An 18,771-nucleotide genomic window follows, 5' to 3' on the forward strand; every position below is an offset into this window, starting at 1 on the left:
TCTGTGTGGAGGCCTGAGGTCCTGTAACTGAGGCTGTTTTCTCTTTTTTTTTTTTTTTTTGAGAAGGAGTCTCGCTCTGTCACCCAGGCTGGAGTACAGTGGCATGATCTTGGCTCACTGGAGCCTCTGTTTCGCGGGTTCAAGTGATTCTCTTGCCTCAGCCTCCTGAGTAGCTGGGACTACAGGCTCATACCACCGCGCCTGGCTAATTTTTTGTATTTTTCATATAAACGGGGTTTCAACATGTTAGCCAGGATGGTCTCGATCTCCTGACCTCATGATCCACTTGCCTCAGCCTCACAAAGTGCTGGGATTACAGGTGTGAGCCACCACACCCAGCCTGATCAGTGAATTTTTTGGTGCCCCCTTAAACTTTATACCTCCCTTGCTGGACCCTGATAATCCACAGAGGAGGTCCTCCCTCCCCTGCCTCGCCCTAGTCCCCATCCTGCTGATAGGTCTCTGGTCTCTGCTCCTTGATGACATCAGGGGAAGTTTCCCTAGGATTTTGGTCACTTTGATTTATCATAACAGACTTGTTAATAATGAATGGAATAAAACAGGGCCTGGTGGCTCATGTAATCCCAGCACTTTGGGAAGCTGAGGTGGGCAGATTACTTGAGGTCAGGAGTTTGAGACCAGCCTGGTCAACATGGAGAAACCCCATCTCTACTGAAAATAGAAAAATTAGCTGGGTGTGGTGACATGTGCCTATAATCCCAGCTACTCAAGAGGCTGAGGCAGGAGAATCACTTGAACCTGGAAGGTGGAGGTTGCAGTGAGCTGAGATCACACCACTGCACTCCAGTTTGGGAGACAGAGCAAGACTCTGTCTCAAAAAAACAAAAACAAAAATGAATGGAATAACCGGTGTTTAGGTGTTACAAAATCCAGGCCAGACAAATCTAAACTTTTATCTCACACCCAGCTCCTAGATTAGTTCTTTCTCCAGCTCAAGTTCAGCCTAAGCCTCGAGGGTCCTTAGTTGCAGGGGGAAGCACCCGCTCTTTTCCCCACCTTTGTTCTTGTTTTTTCTCTGCTGGCTCCTGTGGGGTTGGGTGCGTTCAGAGGTAGTGACAGGCTAAAGGTCTTCAGCTTTTTCATTCTGTTGATGGGTGAGTTCCAAATACTAGCTTTCTCTTGTAGGATATTTCATTTATTTATTTGCTAAAAATATTTATTTAGAACACACCATTCAATTCATGTGCCGGACACTGTTCCGCCACTGGGGATAGGGTGATAAATGAGATAAACAAAAATACTTGCCCACATTAAGCTCCTATTCTAGGGAAGACAAAAAAGAAAGAAAATACACGTGTACTTAGCACATTAGAAGTTTCCAGTTACTGTAAAGAAAAATAAAGCAGGCCGGGCATGGTGGCTCACACCTGTAATCCCAGCACTTTGGGTGGCCGAGGTGGGCAGATCACGAGGTCAGGAGATCGAGAACATCCTGGCTAACACGGTGAAACCCCGTCTCTACTAAAAATACAAAAAATTAGCTGAGTGAGGTGGTGGCACCTGTAGTCCCAGCTACTTGGGAGGCTGAGGCAGGAGAATGGCGTGAACCCCGGGGGGCAGAGCCTGCAGTGAGCCGAGATCACGCCACTGCACTCCAGCCTGGGTGACAGCGAGACTCCATCTCAAAAAAAAAAAAAAAAGTAAAAGAAAAAGAAATCAAGGTGGACTCAGTGACTCATGTGTGTAATCCTTGCCCTTTGGGAGGTCGAGGTGGGCAGATTGCTTGAGCTCAGGAGTTCGAGACCAGCCTGGGCAACACGGCAAAATCCTGTGTCTACAAAAAAAAAAAAAATTTAGCTGGGTGTGATAGCATGTGCCTGTGGTCTCAGCCATTGGGGAAGCTGAGGTGGAAGGATTGCTTGAGCCTGGGAGGCGGAGGTTGCAGTAAGCCAAGATCATGCCATTGCACTCTGGCCTGGGTGACAGAATCAGACCCTGTCTCAAGAAAAAAAAAAAAAAAAGAAAAAAGTAAAACAAGAAAGCAGAGATGGGAGCAAGCGGGGAGGGGCTGGGGATGGGAGCCTCCCTGAGCTTCCACAATTCTTCCTGCGCCTCTCCTGTCTCACTGGGCAAGGGCCACCTGGGGGTTATGGTTGTTTTGTGCCAACCTAATATCTTGTTCTTGCCAACAGTTGGAGGCCAACTGAGGCTTCTCTGTCTTCCACAAGGAACAGCATTGGCCTAAACCTGCGGGCACCATGGCAAAGGGGAGCCAGCTCAGGTAAACCTGCTGGTGAAGCATGATTCCAGCGTGGGGACACAGAGGCTGACATATCTTGCTGTAGGTGATTTAATGTTAGGCCTCAATATTTCACTCCCCCTGTAAGAGTATGACACATCCACATCCTTACCAGGGCCTGAGGGAGGGTGGAGAGACGTATCCATCCCACAGGTATTGCTCGTGGCTGGAAGACTTGCTTATGCCAATGAGATTTTCATAGACACGGCACAGGCAGAAGCCTGGAATGTGTCTGCACTGCCAGGCCTGCCTTTAATGCTCTTGATTTTTCCCAGGAGATGAGTGTGCCCCAGGGAACACTGGCTCTGGCTGCAGGATGAGAGGCATGTGGAGCGTGCAGGGTTCCAACCCTCAGCCTGGAGTCAAGCACAGACTAGATGAGCCTAAGCCCAGCCAAGCCACGGATGCGGGAGTGAAAAGCAAATGCTAACTGTCCATGACGTTGACTTTCAAAGGGGAGTGTCGTGTTATGTGGCTCATCCCAGCAACAATGAAAATATTTCTCTATCAGTCAGTTGGTAAATGATTATTGACAATGTGCAAGGAAGGTGGAGTGATTGGAGTAGATTTGGTCCCTATTCTCATGGAGCTTACTTTCTAGAGGGGAAGACAGAGGATGGGTGAATAAATATAAATTATTCTATTAGGTTGGTGCAGCAGTAATTCCGGTTTTTGCCATTAAAGGTAATGGCAATCAAAAGTGGGGAGGAGCTGGTGCTGCAATTCATTGAAAGTAATGACAAAAATTGCGATGACTTCTGCACCAACCTAATAAAACAATTACAAGTGTGCAAAACGTTGCAATGGGAAACTTCCAAGTGCCATGACAGCATCTAGCTTCCTGGAGTCAGGAGATGGGGTTTTCAATTTAACCAAGATTAAGTCCAAGTGGTTGGGGCAGGCGGGGGGCGATATTTCAGTGGAGACTCCAAGGATGAATGGTAATTAGAAAAGTGAACGCGGATGGTGAAGGGGGAAGTGTTTCAGGCACAGGGGGAGGACATCGTGTGTTCATTGACCTGACCAGCAGGCTGGAGCTGAGCGGGTTGAGAGGAGGATGGGGAGCCGGGGAAAGGCACTCCACACAGAGGGCACAGCAGGGGCAAAGGCCCAGAGTCAGGCCTGAGCCTGTGTGGTTTGAGGAAGTGACAGAGGCCTGTCTGGCAGGAAAGAAACAGCAGAGGGGAGACCCTAAGGTCAGGGCAGAGGGGAGGGCTGCGCTGGGCACTGTGGGCTGTGGATGGAAACTGGCGTTTATGCTTGGGTGATGGGAACATGTTAGAAGATTTTAAAGAGGGCAGTAACATTTGGGGATAATGTGTATTCTGGGAATCTCAACCAACTAAATTCATAGTTTGAATGTTCATAAGACTTCTGCACAGGCAAAAGGAAAGATCATTTCTAGAGCTGTGAGATAAGATCATAGTAAAAAAGAATTACTAAGTTTTAAAGTCATTTCAAATGGTGGATTTCCATCTTACAATTGAATATAAGTAGATTGCAAGGTTGATGGAAAGTAGCAAAGCTTCCAGACTTGCGTGAACAGAAAAGAAACGTCAATTTGAAAGAAAACATTTATTTATTTACTTCCTCTACAGTTTTCCTGACTGCTACATTTCATAAGAAGGGATTGTTTATGAGGGTCAAGGAGCTGGAGGCCTGGGGAGGAGCTGGTGTTTTTGTTCAAGTCTGAGGGTCCTGGAGCTGGAGCCCAGGGGAGGAGCCGGTGCTACCACTGATGTCTTAGGGTCGTGGAGCTGAAGATCCCAGAGGAGCCGGTGCTGCTATTCTAGCTTGAGTTTCATGGAGCTGGAGACCCAGGGAGAAGATGGTGCTGCTGTTCTAATTTAAGGATCGTGAAACAGAAGACCCAGAAAGGAGCTGGTGCTGCCGCTGCTCAAATCTGAGGGTGTTGGAGCTGGAGACTTGGGGTGGAGATGGTGCTGCCTTTGAAGTCTGAGAGTCATTGAGCTGGAGGTCCAGGAGGGAGCTGGTGCTGCTGTTCTAGGGTGAGGGTCTTGGAGCTGCAGACCCAGGGAGGAGCAATGTTGGTGTAGTTCGAGGGTCAGGAAGCTGGCGACCCAGGGAAGAGAGGTCTTGTTCTAGTTTCAGGGTCGTGGAGCTGCAGACCCACGGAGAAGCAATGCTGTTGTAGTTCGAGGGTCAGGAAGCTGGCGACTCAGGGAGGAGAGGTCTTGTTCTAGTTTGAGGGTCATCAAGCTACAGGCCCAGGCAGGAGCAATGTTGTTGTAATTCAAGGGTCTGGAAGCTGGCGACACCGGGAGGAGAAGTCTTGTTCTAGTTTGAGGGTCGTGGAGCTGCCGACCCAGGGAGGAGCAATTTCGTTGTAGTTCGAGGGTCAGGAAGCTGGCGACCCAGGGAGGAGAGGTCTTGTTCTTATTTGAGGGTCATGGAGCTGCAGACCTAGGCAGGAGCAATGTTGTTGTAATTCGAGGGTCTAGAAGCTAGAGACCCAGGGAGGAGAGGTCTTGTTGGAGTTTGAGGGTCATGGACCTGCAGACCCAGGCAGGAGCAATGTTGTAGTTCAAGGGTCAGGAAGCTGGCGACTCAGGGAGGAGAGGTTTTTTCTAGTTTGAGGGTCGTGGAGCTGTAGTCCGAGGCAGGAGCAATGTTGTAGTTCAAGGGTCAGGAAGCTGGTGACTCAGGGAGGAGAGATCTTGTTCTAGTTTCAGGGTCGTGGAGCTGCAGACTCAGGCAGGAGCAATGTTGTTGTAATTCGAGGGTCAGGAAGCTGGTGACTCAGGGAAGAGAGGTTTAGTTCTAGTTTGAGGGTCCTGGAGCTGCAGACCCAGGCAAGAGCAATGTTGTTATAGTTCGAGGGTCAGGAAGCTGGTGACTCAGGGAAGAGAGGTTTAGTTCTAGTTTGAGGGTCATGGAGCTGCAGACCCAGGGAGGAGCAATTTTGTTGTAGTTTGAGGGTCAGGAAGCTGGCAACCCAGGGAGGAGTGGTCTTGTTTGAGTTTGAGGGTCGTGGAGCTGCAGATACAGGCAGGTGCAATGTTGTTTTAGTTTGAGGGTCCGGAAGCTGGCGAACCAGGGAAAATAGGTCTTGTTCTATTTGAGGGTCGTCGAGCTACAGATCCAGGGAGGAGCAGTGTTGTAGTTCGAGTCTGGAAGCTGGCGACCCAGGGAGGAGAGGTCTCGTTGTTATTTGAGGGTCGTGGAGCTGCAGACCTAGGCAGGAGCAATGTTGCTGTAATTTGAGAGTCCGGAAGCTGGAGACCCAGGGAGGAGAGGTCTTGTTGTAGTTTGAGAGTCGTGGAGCTGCAGACCCACGGAGGAGCAATGTTGGTGTAGTTTGAGGGTCAGGAAGCTGGCGACTCAGGGAGGAGAGGTTTTTTCTAGTTTGAGGATCATGGAGCTGTAGTCCGAGGCAGGAGCAATGTTGTAGTTCAAGGGTCAGGAAGCTGGTGACTCAGGGAGGAGAGATCTTGTTTTAGTTTCAGGGTCGTGGAGCTGCAGACCCAGGCAGGAGCAATGTTGTAATTCGAGGGTCTGGAAGCTGGTGACACAGGGAGCAGAGGTTTAGTTCTAGTTTGAGGGTCATGGAGCTGCCGACCCAGGGAGGAGCAATTTTGTTGTAGTTTGAGGGTCAGGAAGCTGGCAACACAGGGAGCAGAGGTTTTGTTCTAGTTTGAGGGTCATGGAGCTGCAGACCCAGGCAGGAGCAATGTTGTTATAGTTTGAGGGTCAGGAAGCTGGTGACTCAGGGAGGAGAGGTCTTGTTTGAGTTTGAGGGTCGTGGAGCTGCGGACCCAGGCAGGAGCAATGTTGTTTTAGTTTGAGGGTCCAGAAGCTGGTGAACCAGGGGAAAGAGGTCTTGTTCTAGCTGAGGGTCATCGAGCTACAGATCCAGGGAGGAGCAATGTTGTAGTTCGAGTCTGGAAGCTGGCGACCCAGGGAGGAGAGGTCTTGTTGTAGTTTGAGGGTTGTGGAGCTGCAGACCCAGGCAGGAGCAATGTTGTTGTAGTTCAAGGGTCAGGAAGCTGGAGACCCAGGGAGGAGAGGTCTTGTTCTTATTTGAGGGTCATGGAGCTGCAGACTCAGGCAGGAGCAATGTTGTTGTAATTTGAGGGTCCGGAAGCTGGAGACCCAGGGAGGAGAGGTCTTGTTGTAGTGTGAGGGTCGTGGAGCAGCAGACCCAGGGAGGAGCAATGTTGTGGTTCTAGGGTCAGGAAGCTGGCAACCCAGGGAGGAGAGGTCTTGTTCTAGTTTGAGGATCATGGAGCCACAGACCCAGGGAGGAACAATGTTGTTGTAGTTCGAGGGTCCTGGAGCTGCAGACCCAGGGAGGAGCCATGTTGTTTTGAGTGTCCTGGAGCTGGAGATCCACGGAGGAGTTGGTGCTGCCTTTCAAGTCTGAGAGTCATTGAGCTGGAGATCCAATGTTGCTGTTCTAGTCTGAGGGTAGTGAAGTTGGAGACCCAAGGAGGAGTGGGTGCTGCTGTTCATGCCTGAGTGTTGTGGAGCTGGAGAACCAGAGAGGAGTTTAAGGGTAGTGGCGCTGGAGATCCTGGGAAGAGCCAGTGCTGTTGTTTAAATCTGTGGATCCTGGAGCTGGAGCCCTAGGCAGTAGCTGGTGGTGTTGTTTTTCAAATCTGAGGTCATGGGGCTTGAGGTACAGGGAGGAGCCGCTGCTGCTGTTCAAGTCTGAGGGTTGTGTAGCTGAAGAGCGGGGAGGAGGTAGTCTTGCTGTCTAGTATGAGGGTGGTGGAGCTGTAGACCTGGGGAGGAGCCGATGCTGCTGTGTAGTTTGAGGGTCATGGAACTGGAGACCTAGGGAGGAGCCAGTGCTACCGCCATTTAAGTCAGAAGGTTGTGGATCTGGAGTTTTGGGGAACAGCCCGTGCTGCTGTTTAACTGTGGAGAGGATCCTGTGTGTCAGTTGAAGTTTGAAGGTTTGGGAGCTGGAGACCCAGGGAGGAGCCGGTGCTGCGGTTCTAGTTTGAGGGTAGTGGAGCTGGAGATCCCGGGAAGAGCCGGTGCTGTCATTTAAATCTGTGGGTCCTGGAGCTGGAACCCTCGTGGGGAGCTGGTTCTACCATTTATGTCTTAGGGTCGTGGAGCTGGAAATCCAGGGAGGCAGCGGTGCTGCTGTTCTAGTTTAAGGATCATGAAGCTGGAGACCTGGATAGCAGGTGGTGCTACCATTATTCAAATCTGAGGGTCATGGAGCCAGAGCCTTGGGGAGTTGCCGGTGCTGCCTCTCAAGTCTGAGAGTTGTTGAGCTGGAGATCCAGGGAGGAGCCTGTGTTGCTGTTGTCGTTTGAGGGTCATGGAGCTGGAGACTCAGGGAGGAGGGGTGCTGTTCTAGTCTGAGGGGTGTGGAGCTGGAGACACAGGGAGGAGCTGGTGATCCTGTTGTTTAAGGCTGAGGGTTGTGGAGCTGGAGACCCAGGGAGGAGCTGGTGCTGCTGTTGTTTAAGGCTGAGGGTTGTGGAGCTGGAGACCTGGGGGTGGCTGGTGTTGCTGTTGTTCAAGTCAGAGGGTCATGGGGCTTGAGGTACAGGGAAGAGCCCGTGCTGCTGTTGCAGGTTGAGGGTCATGGAGCTGGAAACCTAGGGAGGAGCCACTGCTGCTGTTGAAGTCTGAGGGTCCTGTAGCTGGAGAGCGGGGAGGAGGTAGTCTTGGTGTCTAGTGTGAGGGTGGTGGAGCTGTAGACATGGGGAGGAGCCGGTGCTGCTGTGTAGTTTGAGGGTCACGGAACTGGAGACCTAGGGAGGAGCCGGTGCTACCGCCATTTAAGTCAGAGGGTCATGGATCTGGAGCTTTGGGGAACGGCCCATGCTGCTGTTTAACTGTGGGGAGGATCCGGTGTGTCAGTTGAAGTTTGAGGGTTTGGGAGCTGGAGACCCAGGGAGGAGCCAGTGATGCCATTCTATTTTGAGGGTCATGGATCTGGAGACCAGGGGAGAGGCTGGTATTGATGTTGTAGTTTGAGGGTCATGGAACTGGAGATGGGGAGGAGCCGGTGCTGCTGCTGTTCATGTCTGAGTGTTGTAGAGCTGAAGCCCCAGGGAGAAGTCCATACTACGGCTTTTTAAGTCTGAGGGTCGTGGAGCCTGAGACCTGGGGAGGGGCCAGTGCTGCTGTTCAAATGGCTCCTTCCTGGGTCTCCAGCTCCATGACCTTCAAACTAGGACAGCAGCAGCAGATCCTCCCGGGGTCTTCCAGCTCCATGACCCTCACACTAGAACAGCAGCACCGGCTCCACCCTGGGTCTCCAGATCCACGACTCTCAAACTAGAACAGCAGCACTGACTCCTCCCTGGGTCTCCAGGTCTACAACCCTCAGACTCGAGGAGCTGGAGACCTGGGGAAGAGCCAGGGCTGCTTTTCTACTTTGAGGGTTGTGGAGTTGGAGACCCAGGGTGCAGCAGCTGCTGCTATTCTAGTTTGAGGGCCTTGGAGCCAGAAACTTTGTGAGGAGCCAGTGCTGCTTTTCAAATCTGAGAGTCGTTGAGCTGGAGACCCAGGGAGGAACCAGTGTTGCTATTCTAGCCTGAGGGTAGTGAAGCTGGAGACCCAAGAAGGAGCCGATGCTGCTGTTCTAGTTTGAGGTTAGTGGAGCTGGAGGTCACGGGAAGAGCCGGTGCTGCTTTTTAAATCTGTGGGTCCTCGAGCTGGAGCCCTGGAGGGGAGCTGGTGTTGCTGTTGTTCAAGTCTGAGGGTAATGGGGCTTGAGGTAAAGGGAGGAGCCACTACTGTTCAAGTCTGAGGGTCGTGTAGCTGGAGAGCAGGGAGGAGGTAGGTCTTGGTGTCTAGTGTGAGGGTCGTGGAGCCTGAGACCTGGGGAGGAGCCGGTGCTACCGCCACTTAAGTCAGAGGTTCGTAGATCTGGAGCTTTGGGGGACAGCCCATGCTGCTGTTTAGCTGTGGAGAGAATCCAGTGTGTCAATCGAAGTTTGAGGGTTTGGGAGCTGGAGACCCAGGAGGGAGCCTATGATGCCATTGTATTTTGAGGGTCGTGTATCTGGAGACCTGGGGAGAGGCCGGTACTGCTGTTGTAGTTTGAGGGTCATGGAAGTGGAGACAAGGGTGGGAGCCGGTGCTGCTGCTGTTCATGTCTGAGGATTGTAGAGCTGGAGATCCACGGAAGAACCGGTGTTGCTGTTCTAGCCTGAGGGTAGTGAAGTTGGAGACCCAAGGAGGAGCTGGTACTATTGTTCGTGTCTGAGGATTGTGGAGCCGGAGAACCAGAGAGGAGCCGGTGCTGCTGATCTAGTTTGAGGGCCGCGGAGCTGGAGATCCCGGGAAGAGCCAGTGCTGCCGTTCAAATTTGTGGGTCTTGGAGTTGGAGTGCTGGGGTGACCCGGTTCTTTCATTCATGTCTTAGGGTCATGGAGCTGGAAACCCAGGGAGGCAGCGTTGCTGCTGTTCTAGTTTAAGGATAGTGAAGCTGGAGACCTGGAAAGGAGCTGGTGTTACCACTGTTCAAATCTGACGGTCATGGAGCTGGAGCCTTGGGGAGGTGCCGGTGCTGCCTCTCAAGTCTGTGAGTTGTTGAGCTGGAGATTCAGGGAGGAGCCAGTGTTGCTGTTGTTGTTGGAGGATTGTGGAGCTGGAGGCTGAAGAGGAGCTGATGTTGCAGTTCAAGTTTGATGGTCGTGGAGCTGGAGACCTAGGGAGGGGCTGGTGCTACCACTGTGTAAGTTGAGGGTTGTGGAGCTGGTGGCCCCGGGGAAGAGCCAGTGCTATAGTTAAAGTTTCAGGGAGCTGGAGACCCAGGGAGTAGCTGGTGCTGCTGTTCTAGTTTGAGGTTTGTGGAGCTGGAGCCTTGGTTGGGAGCCGGTGCCACCTCCCAAGTCTGAGAGTCATTGAGCTGGAGATCCACCAGGGAGCTGGTGCTGCTGTTGTAGTTTGAGGATCGTGGAGCTGGAGACCCGGGGTGGAGCTGGTGCTGCAGTTGGAGTTTGAGGGTCAGGGAGCTGGAGATCTGGAGAGGAGCCAGTGCTGTTGTTTAAGTCTGAGGGTCATGGAGCTAAACATGGAGCCAAAGTTGGGGAAGTAGAGAGAGAGAGTTACAGGATGACCCTGGAAACGGTGATGTAGCTGTAGCCCAAGCAAGCTAAGCTTGGGAACTTCTCAATGCTAGTGATGAGTGCATTCTTTTTCCTCTTACACAGTTTTGGATTTGTTTTCTGTCTCATGAGACAGAAAGTTCCTGATTAATACCTTTAGGAATTGAAAAAGCTTAAAAAAACTAAAGGATGTTGGTAATAATAATAATAGGAATTAAACCATGATTATCCTGGCTGACAGAGACAAAATCACACACACACAATATATATCTTTCAATCAGTTAGTAAAATAAAAAATAAATGGAAAAATAGACCCAAACAAAGATATAAAAAGTTGTTTCATGGAGAAGCAATGGAGGACAGAGATTAATCTGAGAGTTGCTATTAATGGAGAAACTGATAACTTACCATTTTTCCCGTGAGGTTTTTGTGTAGAATGATATTGTGTGAGTTCTGGCAGCTGAGTCACTTCACACAGCCTGGTGATGCAGTAGGTGTCACAGAAGGACCCTCTCCCAGTTGGTCCTGCCTCTCTGCTACGGTGAGTGCAGCCTCTGATCCCCAACAGCTGAATGTGTCTTGAGACCAGGCCCATGAGCACAAGGGTTTCCATGGTGAAGGTTCCTGGATGGAACATGTGGATGTTCCTAATGTTCCTTCCTGATGTTCATCTGCCATCTTGCTGTTTAATGCAATGTCTTCTAAATATTGAATAGAAAAAAAGTATTTGTACAATATAGGCAAGGTATAAAGAATATCCACACACTGGACATACAGACAGGGAGGGGCACCCACAGCAAACTCCTTTTGCCTGGGAGCAGGTGTGTTCCTTGAGTCCTATGTCGCCTGTTTCTTCCTCCACCTTGGCCTACAGGCCCGATGTGATCTAACTTCTGTCTGCCTGTCTGACTCCATCTCCCCTCCCACTCCTGTTCTTTCTAACAATTATGTTACAGCCTCAGTGAATGTGACAAGGACCCTGAATCACAGTGGCTTTACTAAGACAGAGGTTCATTCCTTTCACATGAAAATCCAAGGCAGTCGGGTGATTCTTCTCTGTGCATTTTTCAGGGTCTTAGGCTACTTCCATCTTGCTGCTCTGACTTTCTTAGGGTGTAGCTTCCCCCACAGTGTCCATCCTATCTACTGCCAGCGAGCAGGGAGGGGAGAAGAGAACATGAGGACACAAATCTTCCTTCCTCTAAAGGCAGTTGCTGTGCGCTAGCCTCATGTGCATTGGCCACTGCCTGGTCATGTGGCCACTGCTTGCTGCAAAGGATGCTGGGAAGTTTTCATCCTGGATGCCAGTGACCACCTGGGTGACTCCTGAGGTCGAGGGGAGAGAGGACATGAAAAAGAGTCACTGGCTCTTCCCGCTGTCATGCACGTTGCTCCAGTCTAGGGCGACCCACTGCCTCAGCTTGCTCAGGATGAGGGGGGTGGTGGGGCACAGACATTTCAGTTTTATAACATGGGCAGTTGCGGGCAAATCATCCCAGCTTGGCTGAGACTCAGAAGTTTCCTGGGATGTGGGATTTCTAGTGTTAAAACCGGGAAAGTTCTGGGCAAACCTGGACAAGTTGGTGCCTGCCGGGGGGCCTTTGCATCTACTGTTACCCCTGTCCGGGATTCCCTTTCTGTAACTCTGTGTGGTGCTCACTCCTCTTCTGTTGAGGAAAGGCTGCTCTCTGGGTGCCCCCCAGGTGCCTGGTCTGCTGTACTCAGAACTACATGCTCTGTGAAAATCCCTCCATGCTCTTCATAGAATGAGATCTGTTCTTTCCACCCTTCCCTGCCCACTTCAGTTTCAAAGTCTCTGAGGATTATTAATTTTTATTCTCTTCACCACTGAAAGATACATCTCTTTCCCTAAGGCTGTGGCTGGGTTCACGCATAGTCGGATAAATCTGATATTAATAATAACCTGAATGAAAAACATGTATTAAATCCCAAGATTATGATGTAGGAAGCAGGTATTCTGAAGAGATGTGTAAGCCTAATAAAGGCCAAAGGGTGTGGATTAAAAGGAAATGTGGGGTGGAGAAACATTTCATGAAATAGAACCTCACCTCTTGGGTGAGTTCATTGGTACAACGTTTCTAGAGGGCAATTTGGCAACTGGCCAATGAAAGTGCATAACTTTTGGTCCCAAATTTCATTTATAGGCATTTATCCCTAGGAAATAGTTAGAAAAATATGCAAAGATGAATCTCTAAGGATTTTTATAAGAAGAAAGAAGTAGGAAGCATGTGCCTGCTGGTGGTCCTGCACCCTGGCACCAGTGCTCCCCTCTCCTAGTGGGTGGGCACATGCTACATTTTCCCAGGCTTCCTTGCAGTGAGTTGTGGCCAGGTGACCAGGTTCTGGCCAATGGGAGGTAATAAAAGTGTTGGGTAGTATTTTTGGAGACCACCTTCTGTAACTTCTGTCTTGATATGGTTTGGATGTTGGTCCCCTCCAAATCTCATGTTGAAATGTGATCCCTGATGTTGGAGGTGGGTCGTGGTGGGAGGGGTTTTGGTGATGTGGGCAGATCCCTCTCACAATGGCTTGGTGCCATCCGGATGGCAATGACCGAGTTCTTGCTCTGAGTTTGTGGGAGATCTGGTTGTTTAAAGGGCCTGGCACATCCTCCTCCCTCTCTTGCTCTTTCTCTCGCCATGTGATGTACCTGCTTCCCCTTCGCCTTCTACCGTGATTGGAAGCTTCCTGAGGCCTCCCCAGGAGCAGATGCTGGTGCCATGCCTGTACAGCCTGCACAACTGTGAGCCAATTAAACCTCTTTTCTATAAATAACCCAGCCTCAGGAATTCTTTTATAGCAACAAAAATGGACTGACACATATCTTTAGTGTCATTTCTTAGTTGTTCCATCCTTTGACCTGCTTCCTGGAATATGCATATGATGGTTGGAGCTATTCTTGTCACCTTGAACCTTGAGGATTAGGCTTCTACTCTGTGGATAGCAGAATGTCCTCTGGAAGGAAATGAAAGTCCCTAATGCCACCCCAGACTGACAACCTCCAGTTTTGTTTTCACTTTTTAATTTTTTGAGGCAGAGTCTTGCCCTGTTGCCCAGGCTGGAGTGCAATGGTGTGATCTCAGCTCGTTGCAACTTCTGCTTCCTGGGTTCAAGTGATTCTCATGCCTCAGCCTCCCGAGTAGCTGGGATTACTGGTGCGTGCCACCATATTCAGCTAATTTTTTTATTTTTAGTAGAGACAGGGTTTCACCAGGTTGAGCAGGCTAGTCTCGAACTCATGACCTCAAGTGAAACACTGGCCTCAGCCTCCCAAAGTGCTGGGATTACAGGTGTGAGCCACTGTGCCCAGCCCAGTCTTGGTTTTTATGAGATAAACTTCTGTCTTGGCTGAAGTTACGTCACTGATAGGTGATATAACTGTAACTGAATAAAAAGTAGGAAATTCATGTAATACTTATATCTACATATGCATATACCAAAAATAATAGTGATCTGTTGTTATCTATGTGTAAATATGGACACAAAATATTGTTTAGTGTAAACAAAGCTCTTTTTTTTTTTTTTTTTTTTTTTTTTTTGAGACAGAGTCTCACTCTGTTGCCCAGGCTGGAGTGCAATGGTGAGATCTTGGCTCACTTCAACCTCCGCCTCCTGGGTTCAAACAATTTTCCTGCCTCAGCCTTCCAAGTAGCTGAGCTTACAGCTGCATGCACCACACCCAGCTAATTTTCATCTTTTTAGTAGAGCTGGGGTTTCCCCATGTTGTCCAAGCTGGTCTCAAACTCCTGACCTTCAGTGATCTGCTTGTCTTGGACTGCCAAAGTGTTGTGATTACAGGCATGAGCCACTGCGCCTGGCTCATAAAGCTTTATTCTATTTTAATGAAGCAAAAATGCATAAGTGTGTAAGTGTGATCTATGTGTGTATATTGTCTAATAGGAGCACTACATAGCAAAATGCGAATGCTGCTTATCTTCGGTGTTGGAATCGCTTGTGATTTAAAATCTTGTTTTCTTCTATTTTTAAAAACTTTCAAAATGAGTTGTGACTTTGATTATTAGAAAAAAATCTATAATAATTGAGAGGAAAGAAAACCCCACCTGTTGTTGAAACTGACTGGAGCTGGGAGAAATGAGACATTCCTTTGAAAGTGTCACCTCCCTACCAGAAAAGTAGCCTTGCAGGACTGTCCTACAAGCCAGATGTGCCTCTTTCCCCTGGTCCCTGTACCTGGTGTGAGGTCGCACAGACAGTGAGCATCCTTCACAGAGTCTGACCTGCCAAGGTCGGGGGTGAGTGGGGATCTAGTGACATTCAGAACCTGGGGGAGCCGAACAGGTGTGACTGTGCGTTTGCAGGATGACCTCTCCCCTCAAAGAGCAAGAAATAACTCTAGTGCAATTTTCCAAACATTTACAAGAGAGGATTTTTAAGCTTTTCGCTTCTTTATTACAACTAGCACATTTGGAAGCATAAAATGCACAAAGAAGACCTGCTATTTACAATCACTTTCACTAAGCCAGTGTTATATTCAAAAATGGCAGATAAAGTTCATGGCTTTGATGAAAGGGGCAGTCTTTTCATCGGCAACAATTAATACTGCTCCCCATTCTGGGGAGAATTTAAAGAAAATAATTTGGAAGGAGGTGTGGGTTGGCATGACACAAACAAATGATTTCAGATCACAAATGTAATCATTTGATCTTGCTTTACCAAACATTTCAGAACAATCTAGCATCACATTCTCTTCTGAGTCTGTGAAACTCTGAATTCTGGGAGAGTCTGAATTCCCAAGGCAGGACTGAGGATAGAAAAAATTTGGTGGCAGACCCCCGGTACTGTGGTTATCACATGGGTTAAAGATGTAGGCTTGGTTAACCCACCGAACCTGCTTATGTATGAGGCTCACCTGAGAAGGTGATATTGACAAGCCCATCCTATGGGTCTGAGGGCTCTTCACCAGGAGTGGAACAAGGAGGATGGCCCCAGTGTCCCCATCTCTGAACACATTTAGTGGGAGGGCTGGAGATCCTGGACAGATCACCACTGGCTCCATGGGGAAATTTCAGCAGCACTCATTGCCTGTGTCTGTTCTGTGCCAGGCACTGTGCTCAGGGCGGGGATTTGGGATTCACTAGGGCACAAGGCCATGTGCCTCTGTCCTCACAGAGCCTAAGTGCTGGTGGACAATGCAGATGTCAACCACAAATGACGAGGCACTTGCAGGTAGGGGTCAGTGCCAAGAAGGAAATGAAGGGTGCGTATCGCTGACTGTGACTCTGGTGGGGGCAACTTAAATAGGGCCATCGGGGAGGGCCTCTCTGAGGAGGTGACATTTGAGCTGAGGCCTCATCAGTCAGAAGGAAAAAGCTGTAAAGGGTCTGGGATAAACTCAACCTGCAGACTTTTCAAATAATATAAGGTGTTACAGCTCTTTCAGAATTTGTCTAGCATGTTTTCCGGTTTTCACTCCCGGGAAGGCTCGGAAAGAGGCATCTGTGCCCAGCTCATGGCCTGTTCTTTGCACTTGCGGGGGAGGGGTCCTCTTCTCCCACAGCTGTCCCCCCGGGGCCTGCTCCCAGGTGGGGTCTGGTTTTCACCAGAAAGCCCTCCATGCAAAACACACACACACACACACACACACACACACACACACACACACACACACACACAAAATTGAATTTGAATTAGTTGCCAACATTTACATTTTAATTCTAAAAATCTGTATTTTTGACTTCATTGGAAAGTCAGACTACCTGGCCAGGCCAGGCTGGGATCTGGTGGATTTTGGTATTTCGGTTTCTGGTTAGGGAGGGTATTTGGGGTTTGCCCCTCCAGCATCTGTCCCAGTGTGGAGTGGGGGTGGGGGCCCAGGCTCAGTGGGGAGAACTGCAGTGGCCGAGGGTCTTGGCTGTCTCCAGACAGCTGGGTGGACTCTGCCATCTCCTGCTTGGGGTGGGCTGGGGTTCTTTGCTGCCCCTCCTCACAGCCCACAGCCTCTTGAACTCCACTGAGACCACCGCCATGTGAGGCTGGGAAGGGAAACCTGCCTTTGTAAGTGAAAACAGTTGAAACCACGCTGGAATGTGTCAGTCAGAAACTAAAAGGCCCTGTCACAAGCATGGCCAGGAAGACTGTCACCATTGTGGCATGCAAATGACAGAGATGTGTGGGACAATGTCTACCAAGAGATGAGCCAGGTGAGGGCAGGTTGTCGTGAAGGAAGGAGGAGGGGTCGTCCCCACAGCAGCGGCGCCATCCCGCAGAGAAACGGCCCCTGGGGATGGACACGTTCCAAGGAGGCCGTGTGCTGTGCCTAGTGGGTGGTTCGAGGCCTGAATGCCGGGCACTCGGAGCGGTCAGTGTCCCCATGGGAGCAGGGGTGCTCTCAGCCAGGTGATGGGGGTCCTTGGATGGTCAGCCCCTGTGTGTGTGAGAGGGGATGGCCCTCTGCTCTGTCCCTTCTGAAGGCAGCCATAAGGGCTGGGATGTGGTGGATTTGGGTATTTTGGTTTCTGGTTAGGGAGGGTATTTGGGGTTTGCCCCTCCAGCATATGTCCCAGTGTGGAGTGGGGAGCAGCCATAGGGAAGGAGGCCAAAGCGCTCAGCATCAGACAAGCCTGGGTGCAGGTCCCACTTCCTGCCAGGCCAGGGCCTCTGAGCCTCAGTTTCCTCATCTGTATAGTGGGGTTAATCCCAACCATGTATACTGCCTGCCTGCCATGTGCCAGGCCCCTCTCACACATCTTTGATTGCTTGAGGGCAGGGACTTTATTATCCTCCTTTAGAGTTGAGAAAGAAGAGGCACAGAAAGGTTAAACCACTTACCTGGGGTCACACAGCTACTATTGCAGAGTAAAGTCTCCAAACTCAAATGGAGCACTAAGCCCCGCCCTGGGCGCCAACAGGTGCTCCAGGAATGTCCAGTGCCATTTATCACCTTCATCACCTGCTGGGAGTGCTCGTCCCATCATGCAAACCCTGTGAGCATAAAGTGAGGGGACACATGCAGGATCGATTGTACTGGCGGGTAACGTAAGTAAAGTAATAACCACAGGATGATATTCACAACCCATATTAGTGATACCAACAGCCACATCTGCCTGCTTCTCTGGGCCCAGGATTGTCTGCAAGCTCCCAGGAGCTGGTCCTGACTGGGTCAGAAGAAAAGTCTGAGGTTATGGGAAGGAGCAGCTTGCCCAGCTTGTGGCCTGTTTTGTACATTGGGAGTCCCTGTCCTCCACAGCTGTCCCCCAGGGCCTGCTCCCAGGTGGGCTTGAGAGACCCCAGAGCTGCAAGGCTTTAGGCCAGGGTTCTGCCAGTTGCTGTGTGTCTGAGGAAGTGACACCCTCCCCCAAATCTCTTGCCCTGCCAGCTGCTGGACACACAGCAGCTACAGGGCGTGAACTCTGAGACCAGGACCTCTGCAGGTCCTGGGAGGCAGAAGTTGCAGTGAACCAAGACTGCACCATTGCATTCCAGCCTGGGTGACAAAGTGAGACTCTGTCTCAAAAAAAGAGAAACAGATATTTATATGAGACAGTTTGTAGAGGTTTGAAATGCAACATGATCCATCATGTGGAGATTTTTTATAGAGAATTAATTGCTTCAGTTCAGTGTGAAGGGACTTAAACTCCTCTCTTCACTAGAATTTTTCAAACTGTTAAGGGGACGTATGTAATTGTCACCTGCATCACATGTAATCAGGGGACCATATGAAGAAGTGAAACGTTGCTTTCTTACATGATTGTTTTTGGTGAATTGAGCAGTTTTGTATTCATCATTCAAAAATGCACAGGCCATGGGAATGCCCAATACTTCCGGCTGCCTACCCTCCCACTGCAACTAACGTAAGCCGGCAAGCAATGGCTGTTGATAAAGACAATGGTCATCATCATATTTCAGGGTTTGTGTGTGTGCGTGTGTGTGTGTGTGTGTGTGTCTGTGTCTGTGTGTGTGTTTATTCGTTTGTTTGTTTTGAGATGAAGTCTCACTCTGTTGCCCAGGCTGGAGCGCAGTGGCATGATCTCAGCTCACTGCAACCTCAGCCTCCTAGGTTCAAGCAATTATCGTGCTTCAGTCTCCCTGAGTAGTTGGGATTACAGGCACCCGCCACCGGACCCAGCTAAAATTAGTAGTGATGGGGTTTTGCTATGTTGGCCAGGCTGGTCTTCAACTCCTGGCCTCAAGTGATCTGCCCACCTCAGCCTCTCAAAGTGCTGGGATTGCAGGTGTGAGCCCCGACATCCAGCCAACCTTTCAGGGTTGTTTGTTTGTCTTTAAGACAGGGTCTCTCTCTGTTGCCCAGGCTGAATGCAGTGGTGTGATCATGGCCCACTGCAGCCTCAACCTCCCGGGCTCAAGTGATCCTCTTGCCTCACTCTCCTGAGTAGCTGTGAATACAGGCACATGCCACCACGCCTGGCTAGCTTTTGTATTTTTTGTAGAGATAGGGCCTTGCCATGTTGCCTGGGCTGGTCTCAAACT

General features: G+C 50.1%; 1 long non-coding RNA gene and 1 pseudogene across 1 annotated transcript; one reads left to right on the plus strand and one right to left on the minus strand.

The window, feature by feature from the left end:
* Window positions 1-3,820: 3,820 nt before the first annotated feature.
* On the minus strand, window positions 3,821-11,546 carry LOC129060299 (uncharacterized). The gene is made up of 2 exons (XR_008526888.2): window positions 10,711-11,546; window positions 3,821-10,262 (listed from the first exon to the last, which is right to left on the minus strand). It is a non-coding gene; the product is annotated as an uncharacterized LOC129060299 (long non-coding RNA).
* Window positions 11,547-15,704: 4,158 nt separating this feature from the next.
* LOC129060759 (U7 small nuclear RNA) lies at window positions 15,705-15,770 on the plus strand (annotated as a pseudogene).
* Window positions 15,771-18,771: the final 3,001 nt, after the last annotated feature.

The sequence above is a fragment of the Pongo abelii genome, chromosome 6, assembly GCF_028885655.2.
Source record: "Pongo abelii isolate AG06213 chromosome 6, NHGRI_mPonAbe1-v2.0_pri, whole genome shotgun sequence".
Lineage (NCBI taxonomy): Eukaryota > Metazoa > Chordata > Mammalia > Primates > Hominidae > Pongo > Pongo abelii.